The sequence below is a fragment of the Lithobates pipiens genome, unplaced genomic scaffold, assembly GCF_037356315.1.
Source record: "Lithobates pipiens isolate NorthernLeopardFrog02 unplaced genomic scaffold, aLitPip1_a1.2 Scaffold_25, whole genome shotgun sequence".
NCBI classification, from domain to species: domain Eukaryota; kingdom Metazoa; phylum Chordata; class Amphibia; order Anura; family Ranidae; genus Lithobates; species Lithobates pipiens.
This window is the reverse complement of record NW_027507787.1, coordinates 101,552,054-101,561,949: the sequence shown is the minus strand read 5'-3', so window position 1 is coordinate 101,561,949 and position 9,896 is coordinate 101,552,054. Positions and strand designations below refer to the sequence as shown.

Here is a 9,896-nt window from a genome sequence, read left to right as displayed (position 1 = left end):
TTGGTAAACACACTAAATTAAACGTGCAACGTGCTGGGCCGCCAATCCATCCGTGATGATCCGTGCAAATAGTGCTAATGCTATGCAATTACCTCACTGCTGTGGGTAAACAGCAAAATTGGTAATGGACACCAGAGTAGCCAGGGATGATTGCAGGGATGGCTGTATATCAGGCTCTTATGGAAACTTCTCTAACTTCCTCACTTGTGTTGAATGGTGGATAAACTCAGGGGAAATAGACCAGAGAGAGCCGCCATAGTGTAGTATTTAAAATATATGAATTTTATTGCAAAGATTAAAACTACTCACAAGTAAAGCAGGAGTATGCACATTGACAGACAGCAGATAGACCGGATATGGACGTCACTTCCGGGTTCCTACGCGTTACGTCGTCAAGACTTCAACTGAGATATTTTCAAAGGGTACCGGAAGTGGTTTATAGGTGTACTGGGCGGGACTACGCCGCCCTTCCATTAGCATACCATCGCTGTGTAAGCATACTGGTGCTAGGCGGGGACGGGCCAATTCAAATGGGCAGGCGTGTCTATAGCTAACTTCCCCTCCCATCTGAAAGCACACACAATTATGGGCGGCCGTCAGGAGAGGCGAACAGGCAAAGGGGCGTGGAGGGCGGAACAAACAATATAGTTACTAACATTCCGACGGACTGTTGATGCAAACAGATAATGCATTCCGTCCGCTGCAAGTGGCGCCGTGTTAGATCTTACAGCGTAATGTCTATCGATATGATATTTAAAGGCGATAGAGCGCGCCCGGCGGCCATTTTGTTGGAGTTGATTTAGAGCTATGTAGGCGGCCATTTTTTTGGTGGTATACCAGCATCTAAAACAGCAGTTCTATGTAAACAATAGCTGGTAAATATAACTTATAAGGAAACATAACAAATATATTTAGAACGCTGTGTCAGAGGTCAAGAAGGGAAATGGCTAATAAATAGAGGATGCCCACCCTATATCCATAGGTACAGATATGCATACAAAATATGTATGCATAAACAGCTAAGGCAGGGAAACAGAGAAAAATAGAGTAATTACAAAACATGTTTAAAAATGTTTTAAAAAATATATGTTTTAAAATAAAATATATCTCTAAAAATTGTTTACTAGGCAAAAATTTATATATATATACATACGTGTATATAATTTCGCGGAGACACGGAGATGACGTACATATTACAAATATCATCAAAACATAGCAATTATTATAAAAGGCATATTGGTATATAATAGGAATATATGTGAAAAAGGTATATATCTAAAAACTTAAAATATATAAAAATCACAAAAATATTCAAACCATATGCACTAAAAAGCAGAGAGATGTGTCTTAAAAAGTCGCATGGGACTTAATAAAAACGTATAAATGATAAAATGGAGATGTCTGAAAAAACCTAAAAAAATCCATGAAAAAAAGGTCACGCACCAGAATATCTCTAGGGGGCTAAAAATCGCTAATAAAGCAGTTCAAATCGAACTCTATATTCAATCCCCTGGGGGCAAAAGTATCAAGGGTATATATCCATTTGGACTCTATCTGACTTAGAGTCCTCACCTTGTGTCCCCCTCTCCAATGTTTGACGTAGGGGACAATGCCCCAAAATTTTAGATACTTGGGGTCTCTGTTGTGGTGAATAGCGAATGATTTCTGAAACTAAAAAGTAGAATAAACCAAGCATTGATTCATTCCAAAACAGAAGCCATATTCCATGATAGAGTACACAACTTTGAAAAAATATTGAGTCCTTGGTTTCCTCCCAACTTTGACACCTCCCTACTAAGGCCTTGGTAATTCTACTTCATACATCTATTCTATATATGTTCATAGTGCACAGCTTCCACCATGTGATATCCTGAGGATTCCCACCATTTTTGAGGTCTTCTCTCATTTTCCCTTTTCAAACTTTCTTCCTTCAATTTACTTTATACACAAAGTTGGTAGTGGATTTCTTATTTTGTGGTTTCCTTGAAAAGCATTATACAAATGTTATAATGTTCCATTATACAATGCAAACCTATTGATTCTACACAAAGCCAATCTTTATTATCTTCTACATTATATTTAAATGATTTATGTGAGTTAATGTTTAGATTAGGGCTGTGGAAATTAAAGATGAATTCCTCAATTCATTTTTTTGATTGATCAAAATTCTTTTGATCGGTACTCGCCTCTCTGCCGGCTTCCGGGTCTTCAGGGAGTTCCATCAGAGATCCTGTGACGTCATGGACATCACTGTCACTGGACTCCTTCGCCCTTCACCAAGTACCTCCATCTGCCAACGAAGGCAAGGGGGGGGGGGGGGGGGTTCTGATTGAATGTAACGTGTACAGGGGAGGAGCTACACATGACGTCACCCGCTGCTGCCCTACAAAACCAACATGATTGTCAGCTTTACATGCTGTGTTTTTATCATCTTTATGTGAGTACATAGTAAGGTTGAATAAAGACACCAGTCCATCCAGTTCAACCTGAGTGAGTCTACAATTGTCCCTATCCTTGTATATTGCACACTCACATCAGTCCCTACCCTCAAGGAGCCCACAATCCAAGGTCCCCATTCATAAATTTTGGACAGAAGCCAATTAGCCTACCTGCATGTCTTTGGAGTGTGGGAGGAAACCGGAGTAGCCAGAGGAAACCCACACAGGCACAGGAAGAACATGCAAACGCCAGGCAGGTAGTGTAGTGGTTGGGATACGAACCAGCGACCCTTCATTACCGCTAGGTGAGAGTGCTAACCACTACACCACTGTAGTAGTTGGTGTTTGAACACAAAAACGTAATCTTATACATAAGCGGTGAGCACTTAAATCTTTTCTTTCTACCCATGACCTGGCGTCCTTGCTGAGAGCTGAGGAGACGTGAGAGAAGTTTATGGTCCGTGTTAACCCTTTGGATATCCGCTTGCATGACCACCTGTTTGCACAGGGGTCCATGCCATAATGTGAGAGAGATTAGTTAGACCAGAGGTGGAGGGATTGTCAGCCCCATCAGGTCCGCTACTGTGGAAAAAATTATAATATATATATATATATATATATATATATATATATATATATATATATATATATTACTTACGTCAGTGCTACAGTTTGAATTTAAAAACTTATTTGTGTGGACTGTGAAGTCAAGTCTTGGATTGTGGAAACTAACTAGTATGTTGGGTGATTGTATATAGTATACCACATTTACCACCAACAACTGCAGAGTTGCAAAGCAAGGAGATCAGCTAAAAAAGTAGTTGGATCTGTATGTGCGTTATTATTAAATCAAAATTAGTCGATTTAAAAAAAAAAAAAAAAAAAAAAAAAACCCACACACGATTAATTCGTACACAAAAATTTTAATCAGTAACACTAGTTCAGATCCCTTCTTTTTCTCTCCATCACTTGAGATAATATAACTATGTACTCTATTTTTTTAAGTTTTAACCTCTCATTTTCAACATAAAACATTTTCCTGTCACATCATGGCAGCATACACTCTGGGTTGTGACTCCGCCCCTACAACCTGATAGGGCCACATAGCTATAAGATGAAGATACGCCCCACCTCCCCGGTATTCTCTTATTTTTCCTCACCTGTTGGGACCGCACGGATCATCACCCTCTTACCGCTTCGCCCCAGCTAGGTTCTAGCCTCTCCTGGGAGGAAGTCCTTACCGGTACAGCCTCTAAAGGAAGCTAAATGGAAGGAACCCCACTCTGGTGATCTCAGGGGTGTGAATACTTTTTCTCTGCAAACAGAGCCTTGCCTCTATAGTCATTGGAAGTAAGCCTTAAACAGGCTGAAGGCATATAATAAAAAGATTGGTCTTGAAGTCTTAAATAGGCTTAGTACCTGCGGTGGTCTCCGGTTTCCTTTTCCTGCCTGGTGTCACTCTGTATGCAGCTTGACAGCATACTCTCTGCCTTCAGTATCTCTTGACACCTTAGGTTGCCTCTCTGCCATATTTTACTTCCTTTTGCTGAGCTCTGTAGTCCCACAGCAGCATCAGCACTCTTCCTGGTCACTCTGCCGCTTTGCACATGCTCACTGTGCACTTTGGGCAGCCTGTGTCTTTTCCCTTTTCCAAGATGGCGCCGGCGGCCATGCTGCACTACTGAGCATGTGTGGGCTGGACGTGACCCCGGCTCCAATTTTAAAAGGGGAAGATGCTTTTTTTAATGCAGATGCCTTTTTTGCCTGTTTTTGTGCTTAGCTGAATTTCCTGACTACTGCACTTTAGTTTTTTCTGCCCCCGTGTTGCCTCTGTTTGGCAAGTGTCTCCCCTGTATTTTTCTTCCCTCTATTCCCCTCTTGTTTCGGTTGTGGCTTTATCTTCCTTACCCTTTTTGTGTTGCCTGTGTCTTCAGGCTTCCTGTTTCCCATCCATGGAGACCCCTGCTCCAGCAGATCACCACCAGCATACTAGGTAAGAGGGGAGGAGTTTGGTAAGTAGAGAAGATCGAAAAAGAGCAGGACACACTAGCGCTACCTAAATGGTTAGCCCCATCAGGTCCGCAAGATCATCTCGCAGAGATTCCTCGCATAGAAGAAGCCACTCTGGCCATAGGCAGAGCCATTCGGGTGGAGGAAGTCGCTCAGGGAAAGGGAGTCGCAGGAGGAATCGCTCCAGGTCTCGTTCAAGGCGCAGCCATTCCCGCCGAAGAAGATCCCCTGACCGGAGGCGCAATTCACTAGCACGCCACTCCCATCCTTCTGAAAATACCTGCTAAGTATGCGGGGCCATCGCCCTTCCAGACAGGTTGGCATGCCGCAGGTGCTTTGAAGAAGCCACCAGAGAGAAAGGACAAGAACACAGAGAGCTCACGGAGTCGTCTGGCCCACGTGTCACTCCAGACACCGAGTTATCTCCACGGGGTGCTTCGCCGACTCCCAAGTACTTCCAGAGAGCAGGATTCTCCTTCAGATGAGGAAGAACTAGAGGCTTCAGCGGGCTTTGACTTCTCCCTAATAGAGCCTTTTGTGAGGTCAGTGAAGGAGGCCATTAGCTGGGAGGAACCCCAGGAGGCCCAACCCAAAAAGGAGAAAATATTTCCCGAACCTGAAGAGAGAACCCAAAGCCTTCCCCTTCATTGAGGAGTTGGAGGAACTTATCAGAGACGAGTGGCAGAGACCCAAGAAGAAAGTAAGTCTCAATCGGCTTGCCAAACTATATCCTCTAGAGGAGGCTAAAATTTAATCTCTCATGTCCCCGCCAGTGGTGGATGCTTCCCTCATGCGCCTGGCCAGGCGCGTTATGCTCCCTATCGAGGACGCTGTGTCATTCAAGGACGTCCTGGATAGGAAGATCGATATTGATCTCAAAAGAGCTTACCTAGCAGCAGGAGATGTATGCAGACCAGCAGTGGTTCTTGCAGTTGTGGGTGAGGCTATTGCCAGTTGGTCAGCAAGCACAGAAAAGCTTGTATCCGAGGACGCTGATCAGGACCAGATAGTTAAGGCCCTGCAAGAACTAAGCCTTGCAGGGGATTTGGTGGCAGAGGAGTCTGTGGATGCTATTAAGTCTGCATCCAGGGCTATGTTGTCCTCGGTAATTGCCAGACAGGCTATCTGGCTCAAACCCTGGGCGGCAAATCCTGCTTCCAAGTCCAATTGGTGCCGCATCCCGTATGATGGCGAGAACCTTTTCAGCGCCAAATTAGACTCTATTGCCAAGGTCACTGGCGGAAAATCAGGGCTTATCCCCTCGGATAGAAAGCTAAAGCTTCGGAAGCCTCCTCCCTTTAAGCGTAGCCTCCCGGACAGGTACAGGGATGCCGAGTCGTACAGGCCTGGTAGGGAGTACAGAAGGAACTGGAAGGCCCCTCAAACGTCCTTCCTGAAGTTCCAGAAGCCCAGGACACCGGCATCTACTGACCAGAAGTCCTTTTGAAGGTGCGGCTGCCCAGCCAGCAGTGGTGAGGGCCGGACTCAAGTTCACACTGGTCTGGGCGGAAACGATAAGTGACCCCTGGACATTAACCACCGTTCACGTCGGGCACGATGGTCATTCAGGGGACTTCCCCCGGGGGACCATTTTTTTCCCCCAACAAACCTCCTGTCAACCCGGGAAAAGAGGTTAGCTTTGACCCGATACTGTCAGGAAAACCCTTCTCACGGGCATCCGAGTGGTGTAAAAAGCAGAAGATCATCTGTGCGCAAGAAGAGCGTTATTGCGGTCGGCGGTGCAATAGCGCTATTTAAAGTGGATCTTTGCCTTGCTGCCCGATCAACAGCGTTCCTGTGTGCTCTGCTATCCTGTATCTGAACTCACCTGATCCGTATTGAACCCGGCCTGTTCCTAACTTCTGTTTGCTGCCTGCCCCCCATTTTTGGCTTCCTACCCGACTACTCTTCTGGATTTCGTTTCTGTACCTGATCTGCTCGCCTGTGCCTGACCTGGACCGTTGTACTACTTTGCTACCTGCCAGTCTCCAGTTTACCATTGCTGGACTACAGAACACCTCCCAGTCCGCCACCGTACCCGGCTGTTGTCTTCCACTGTGTCCTGTTACCTCTTGCTGCGGACTACAGGACTCCTTCCACTATCCGCTGTATCCTGTTGGCACCTGCACTCCGCTGCTGGACTACAGAACTCCTCCCGCTGTCCACTGTACCCTGCAGTCACCTGCATTCTGCTGCCGGCCTACAGGACTCCTCCCGCTGTACCTTGCTGTCATCCGCACTCCGCTGCTGGACTACAGGACACCTCCCATTACCAACGGTCTCCTGCTTCCTACACCGGCCATCCAGTCAGGCACTTGTGCTCCTCTGTGCTCCCGAGCCCCTGTCATCTCTACCAGGGCCTCCCGAGTGAGGTTTACGAGAGGCCGCTCCCTGCATTCCGGGCTCTACTTTAAAGGTACGTGACAAATACGTTCAGGATCTGCTCCAAAAAGGAAGCAATTACGGAGGTGCCCCATCCCAAAGAGGTTGGGGGTTCTATTCACCTCTATTTATAGTAAAAAATTAATCAGGGGACCCAAGTCTAGTCCTGGATCTAAAAAAACAAAAAAAATAACTTAAACTGCTCTATCCAGGTAGAAGCATTCAAAAAATGGAGAGCCTCCAGTCTATCCTCCACGCCATAAATCTGGGGGACTGGAAGCTCTCCATAGATCTACAGGATGCCTACCTCCATATCCCTATCCATTCCAAAGTTCCTCAGTTTTTCGCGAAACCAGACACTTTTAGTTCCGAAGTCTTCCGTTTAGAATTTCTACGGCTCCCAGGACCTTTACAAAAGGTCCTTCTTCCCGTTATTGCGCATCTGAGGGAGAGGGGGCTGCGAGTCCCCCATTATCTGGATGATATTCCTCTCCTCTCAGACAGCCGGGAGTCACTGTTACAACATCGGAAGATCCTCGTCTCCACTCTGCAGAATCTGGGATGGCTCAAACTGGGGGAAGAGCCAGACTCGGCCCACCCAGAGAATGATCTTCTTAGGAGCCCAACTAGATACCCAGTTGAATACAGTGCAGCTGCCTCCAGGGAAGTCTTCCCTGTTGGTTCGGAAGGTGAAGAAGGCCATTTTAGCAAGATTCCTGTTGGCCAGAGTATGCCTCAGCCTTCTAGGCTCCCTATTAGCGACCATTCCTATGGTCCGTTGGGCTCAGTGGCACACCAGACCTCTGCAGAACTCCTTCCTACATCAGTGGGACGGTTCATCCATGACCCAGACGATCCAGATCTCGGAGACAGTCAGGCGCTCATTGCGTTGGTGGACTCGTCCCCACAACTTAAACAATTGCAAACACATAGTCATCCCTCCTCAGGAGGTAGTGACCACGGACGCCAGTCTAGAAGGTTGGGGAGCCCACTACCAGTCCCATGCAGCGCAGGGCTGTTGGTCTTTCGAAGTACGCGACTCTGTATTGAACGTGCTGGAGATGAGGGCGGCCCTCCAGGCTCTCCTGGCCTTTAGCTCCCTTTTAAGGGGGAAGCAGGTCCTCTTAAGGATGGTCAACAAGGTTGCCGTCGCCTACATAAACAGACAGGGGGGGGGACCATGAGTCCCTCCATGATGCAGGAAGTTCTCCCTGTGATGGAATGGGCACAGTTGAACCTGTCAGACCTGAGGGCGACTTACATCCCGGGGGTCGAGAACATCTTAGCCGACACGCTCAGCAGGGAGTTCGCCTCCAACAACGAGTGATCCCTGAGCCCTCAGGCCTTCTCCCTCATCTGCCAGACCTGGGGTCAACCAGACATAGACCTTGCTGCGATGCCGGCAAACTCCAAGTGCCAAAGGTTCCTGTGGAGGTTTCCCTTTCACTCAGCGGAGGGGACAGATTGCCTCCAGCATCCCTGGAACTTCCATCTAAGGTATATCTTCCCTCCGATTCCCCTGATAGCGAGATTTCTCTTAAGGCTCAAGAGATCAACAGCATTGGTGATGGTGGCAATTCCTTTTTGGCCCAGGAGGCCATGGTTCACCATCCTTCTACAACTGAGCATGGCAGACCCTCTTGCTCTTCCCCTGTCAGCCGACTTGCTCTCCCAGAGCCAGCTACTACATCAAGATCCGGAGGCTGCACTTGATGGCTTGGAGGCTGAGAGGGCTAGGTATCCACGTCAGGGCTGCTCCCAGAAGGTAGATACCCTGCTCCAGGCCAGAAAACCTACCAAACAGCACCTACCACAGGGTCTGGGAGAAGTTTGTTGCCTTCTCTCAGGACCTTGGCCGGGATCTGTCCTCCCTTTCGGCTCCCCTGATCCTAGAGTTCCTGCAATCAGGCTTAGACAAAGGTCTTAGCTCTAGTACTCTGAAAGTTCAGGTGTCAGCTCTATCTGCCCTGACAGGGGTTAAATGGGCTCAGGATCCCATTGTTATACAAATTCAGAAGGCCCGTCTTAAACTAAGACCACCTAGGAAACCTTCCTTTCCAACATGGGACCTATCAGTCATCTTAGAGGTACTATACAAAGAACCCTTTTTTCCCCCACTGGAAAATATCTCACTCTGGCATCTCACACTAAAAGTCACCTTCCTGGTTGCAATCACATCAGCGAAGAGAGTTTCAGAGATGCAAGCATTACTGATTAAGGAGCCATATCTGATCATCCATCCGGACAGGGTAGTTCTAAGACCCTTGGATCACTTTATCCCAAAGGTGGCATCCTCTTCACTTCAACCAGGAAATCAACTTGCCAGCTCTTAACACAGACCAGGGTGACCCTCATCCTCTGGATGTAAGGGGCAGCATCATAAAATATATCTTTCAGTGTCCGAATCCTTTAGAGGATCGGAGAACCTCTTCATCATTCCCTACGGCCTTAGGAGAGGTCAAGCAGCGTTGGCCCGAACCATTGCCTCCTGGTTGGTGAAGAGCATTAAATAGGCCTACTTGCTGAGTGAGCTGCAAATTCCTGAAGACTTGAGGGCTCATTCCACCAGAGCAGTGGCCACCTCTTGGGCAGTGTATTGTAGGGTTTCAGCGGAAACCATCTGCAGAGCGGCCACTTAGTCCTCCAGGAACACTTTTATCTCTCACTACAAGGTGGACTCAGCTTGGCTATCAACAGTAGAATTTGGAAAGTCCATTATTCAAGCCAACTCTACTATTCCTCGCTAATAAACGTTTGCCTTTACATCTCCCACCCAGTCTGCGAGTTAATCCCCAGAGTGTATGCTGCCATGATGCGACAGGAAACCGGAAAATTATATACTTACCTTTCCGTAATTTTCCTTTCCTGACACATCTTTATGGCAGCATACAATATCCCACCCACAAAAGGTGATTCATATATACAGAGAATACCGGGGCAGGGGGGGGGGGGTGTATCTTCATCTTATAGTTATGTGGTCCTATCAGGTTGTGGGGGTGGAGTCACAACCCAGAGTGTATGCTGCCATGAAGATGCGACAGGAAAGGAAAATTACGGAAAGGTAAG

General features: G+C 47.2%; 1 protein-coding gene and 1 long non-coding RNA gene across 2 annotated transcripts in view; both read right to left on the bottom strand.

The window, feature by feature from the left end:
- Positions 1-261: 261 nt before the first annotated feature.
- LOC143930456 (uncharacterized) overlaps positions 262-9,896 on the bottom strand; it is a 195,943-nt gene continuing 186,308 nt past the window's right edge. Inside the window, exon 2 of the long non-coding RNA XR_013262773.1 lies at positions 262-2,486. This is a non-coding gene — a long non-coding RNA (uncharacterized LOC143930456). The remainder of the gene's footprint in view (positions 2,487-9,896) is intronic.
- Positions 262-9,896, bottom strand: part of RPS6KB2 (ribosomal protein S6 kinase B2) — a 101,224-nt gene continuing 91,589 nt past the window's right edge. Inside the window, exon 16 of the mRNA XM_077454777.1 lies at positions 262-3,020. The gene's annotated coding sequence lies outside the window, so the exon portion shown is untranslated. The remainder of the gene's footprint in view (positions 3,021-9,896) is intronic.